A 4,535-nucleotide genomic window follows, 5' to 3' on the forward strand; every position below is an offset into this window, starting at 1 on the left:
ATCCTCTCCCTCGTCCTGTCTCGAACGCGTCCCTTTCTTTCCCTCTCTCTCTCTCTCACACACACACACACACACACACACACACACACACACACACACACACACGCACACACAAACATGTTCACTTTTTTTGTTGTTGTTCTTTTATCTCTTTGTGTCCGTTTGTAGTCGCCTGTTCGTTATTCTTTTGTTGTTGTTGTTGTTGTTCTCTCTCTCTCTCTCTCTCTCTCTCTCTCTCTCTCTCTCTCTCTCACACACACACACACACACACACACACACACACACACACACATGGTTATTTTATCACACACGAAATAAAGAAGAAAAAAATCACTAAAGAGTCAGAGATTGGAAGCTTTCAGACTCGGATCAAAGGCAAATAAGTGATTGTTAGAGTCGGTTCAGATTCTCTTTTTATTCTTTCTTTTATTTGATGTTTGGTGTGTGTGTGTGTGTGTGTGTGTGTGTGTGTGAGTGTTAGCCATGGTGACGGTTGTAATGTTGTTGTTGTTTTTCTTTGTTGTTGTTATTGTTATTTTTTCCTTCCTCTTTATCTCCTTCCTTTTCTCTCCTCTCTTTCCTCCTCCTTCTCTTTCCCCACGCCATCCTTCCCTCCCTTTCATCTTTTTCCTCTCCCCTTCTTTATCATCCCACTTCTCTCTCTTTCCTTCCCTTCCCCTCTCGTTTCTTCTCTTTCCTTACCCTCCCTTTTTCTTTCCCTTCTCCTCTCCCTTCTTTCCTTATCCCTCCCTTCTCTCCCTTCCCCATCATCCTTTGCTTCTCTCTTCCTCTTCTCATTTTTTTTCTTCCCTTCTCTTTTTTCTATTTTCCTTTCCTTCATCATCCATTCCCTTGTATCTTCTCTTTTTCTCCTCTTTTTCTCTTCCCTTCTCTTCTCGTCCCCTTCCCTCCCCATCATCCCTTGCCTTTCTCTTCCCATTCTCACTTCTTATTTTCCTTCTCTTCTTTTTTCTCTTCTTTTCCCTTCCCACACCTGCCCTTTCCTTTCCTTATACTTTCCCTTCCCTTCCCATCATCCCTTCCCTTTCCCTTCCTCCTCCCATCTCTTCTTTCCCTTCCCTTTCCCCTTCCCTTCATCATCCCTTCCCTTATCTCCCCTTTCCTTCCCTCATACATTTCCTTCCCTTCACATCATTCTCTTCCTTTCCCATCACCCCTTTGTATTTCCCTTCCTCTTCCCATCTCTTCTTTCCCTTCCCTTCATCATCCCTTCCCTTATCTCCCCTTTCTTTCCCTCATACTTTCCCTTCCCCTCACATCACCCCCTTCCTTTTCTTCCCCTCCCCCATCATCCCTTCCCCCTCCCCTCCCTCCCTTCCTCCCTCCTCCCCTTCCTTCCCCACCACCACCCAGAAATAATTATGACGAAGGTGAACGAGGATAGTGATGTGTAAGACTTTTTTTTTTTTTACCTTATTTTCAGACACATAAAAATGACGCAACGTAACTCAACAAGGAAGAAATCAACACACATTTTTTTGTTTGTTTGTTTGGTGGGTGGGTGTTGGGGGGGGGGGAGGGGAGGACGTGTATGTGTATGTATGTGGGGGGTCTGTGTGTTCGTGTGTGTGTGTGTGTGTGTGTGTGTGTGTGTGTGTGTGTGTGTGTGTGTGTATGTGTGTGTGTTTGAATTAACTTTCTTTATAGTCTAAATCAGTTACGTTATCGTGCGGGGTCAGCAAACGTATATATCTGTCTATCTGTCTATCTATCTATCTATGTCTATTCATCTATATCTATTTACTTGTCTATCCCTTTTCTATCAACTTATCAATCGTGTGTGTGTGTGTGTGTGTGTGTGTGTGTGTGTGTATGTGCGTGCGTGTGTGCGTGCGCGCGAGACTTTAATCAACGTCAGATGAGAAGTGGTTAGCTTGCTTGCCAAGGTTTATTAGTTGTCCAATAAAACTCCCCCTCCCCCCCCCCTCTCTCTCTCTCTCTCTCTCTCTCTCTCTCTCTCTCTCTCTCTCTCTCTCTCTCTCTCTCTCTCTCTCTCTCTCTCTCTCTCTCTCTCTCTCTCTCTCTCTCTCTCTCTCTCTCTCTCTCTCTCTCTCTCTCTCTCTCTCTCTCTCTCTCTCTCTCTCTCTCTCTCTCTCTCTCTCTCTCTCTCTTCGATTTAATACATTTTCACTTAGGTTCAAGGACACATCACTTAGTCTGGACCATAGCGGCTGTGTGGTCGGAACATCTATGTAAATCTATGTAAATATCCCTCCCTCACTCTCCCTCCCTCCCTGGCGGTCCATATTGAGCTACAGACGGACGGTATTCAAGAGAGCGCTGGCTATTGAGCGTCTAAGGTCGGAGGTTAGACAGGAAGAGGCTGAGGGGGAGGAGGGGGCGCTGGTGGAACGGGACTGATGTGGGGTGGACCGGGTGGACCCATGAGTGGACCTGAGATGGAGGAGAGTGGTGAAAAGGAAGCAAACAGGAAGGAGAAGGAGGAGGAGGAGGAGGAAGAGAGGAAAAGCCATGAGGGAGTCGGAGGATGAGAGGCACAGAAATAAGCAGAGAGAGAGAGAGAGAGAGAGAGAGAGAATATCATACTGCACCCACCTACAAAATTACTTCGAGAGAGAAACCAACATACTATAATTATATCCTCGCTTAACGATCAAGTTTTATTGCATTGGCGTGCGCGGAGGTAATTAGAAACGTAATCCCTCGCTTAATGGCCATCACTAGCAGTAATAAACAGACAGAAACACTTGACTGGACCCTCGCCACATCCCTCGCCCTGCACTCATCGCCTCGTGCTGTCCGTCCATCGTGCGTCGCCGAGGAGAGGGAACGCATCGCCGCTGACAAGAAACTGACGTGTCCCCCGATCGAACCCATCAATGTTATGACCTCACGCGGACATAAATGCGTCCTCGGTCCCTCTGGTCTAACGAGAAAGGTTTTACGGCACACTAAACCCTGCCTCCCCCGTGCCGGCTCGTGGTAAGGGGATGTGGTATGGAGGAGATTGGCCGATATTTCACGGGAACGATTTTGCTCGGGACCCAGGGTGGTATATTGTCAGATGCTCCCACCCCTTACACCAACTATTTCCAGAGGCCAAAAAGGAGGTTAATCGAGTTCCAATGAGTGTTCGTTTAGGTTCACGGTACAGAAGAAGGCTCAGACTACCACCAGGGTCATAAAAGTACCCCTGGAAATGCCCTAAACTCCCACGAAAGACTAGTGAATTACGTGTTCTTGGGCGCAGAAATGTTTAAAAATGTGGCCCCCAGACCTTCGCTGAGCTGCTGTGTGAACGTGACATGCACTAATCACACGAGGATGCTACGTTTGATGGGCATTGGGCAATCTTGGTCTTGTCTTGACTTTCAGGGACAGTATACCAACTTTCAAGTAGAAATAGATGCTGATTAACTTATTTCAGTCATACTATGTTTTAATATAGTTATTTTTACACCGACGAAGCCCTCCCAGAAGGTTAAGTAACAAATGTTAAGTATGGATAATATCGATAAATTTAATTGGATAAATTGAATTAGACCAGCCAAGCCTCCAGTATGGTCTCTCTCTCTCTCTCTCTCTCTCTCTCTCTCTCTCCCCCCCCCCCCCCTCGGTGTTAGTGGCGGTTGGGAGTTTAGTTGAGTTGCCACGCTTGTACCTGTCCACAGCGTCTCCCTTCCACCCCACGCCACCACAGCGCCCCCCTTCCACCCCACGCCACCACAGCGTCCCCCTTCCACCCCCACGCCACCGCACCTCCACAGCACGCAGGGACGGAGACTCAGGGAAGGGCTGAGGGATGCTCTGGGTCATATCCTGAAACCTTTCGCCGCCCAAACACGTACATTTAACAAGGCTTTCGTAGGATTTGTGGGCATTTCGATGGATAGTTTTATGACTCTGGTTGTAGTTTGACAAAGTTTCTGAACCATGAACGTAAAGAAACACTCATGGGGACGCGTTTAATCTCATTTACTGCCGTTAGAAATTATTGATGCAAGAGAAGGGAGCGTCTAAGAACAAGGCTAAGGGCCAGTTTCACAGTTCCCCATGATCGGTTAGTAAGCTCCCAAACCAATACCAGAGCCTTCGAAATTTCCTTGTATGTTGTATTTATATTTAAGTTCACAAATTTGATGAAACTATACTAGAAAAGTCTTGTGTATTTAGTGTGGCATCGAAGACCCCACCATTTTGGATTGTATGGGATTCTATAGTTTGGTTCGGGCTGTTACGAAGACACTGTGTTGGACTGTGAAACCCTTGCCTCCGCGCTCACCCGTACAACCGAACTTCTCTCTCTCGCTCGCTTCCTTTTGGGGTGGTGAAACCGAGGCATACCCGCAGCTTCCCTATCTTCCCCTTCCCCTTCGTTTCCTTTCCTTTCTTTCCTTTCCATTCCTTCCCTTTCCATTTCGTTTGTTTCATTTCCTTCTCATTCCTTTCCTCTCCATTCCTTTCCTATGATTCTTTTTTTCCATTTCTTTCATTTTATTTCATTTCTCTTCATTCCTTTATTTTTTCATTTCTCTATTTTCCTTTCTTTCCC

Source organism: Eriocheir sinensis, chromosome 65 (genome assembly GCF_024679095.1).
Source record: "Eriocheir sinensis breed Jianghai 21 chromosome 65, ASM2467909v1, whole genome shotgun sequence".
NCBI lineage: Eukaryota > Metazoa > Arthropoda > Malacostraca > Decapoda > Varunidae > Eriocheir > Eriocheir sinensis.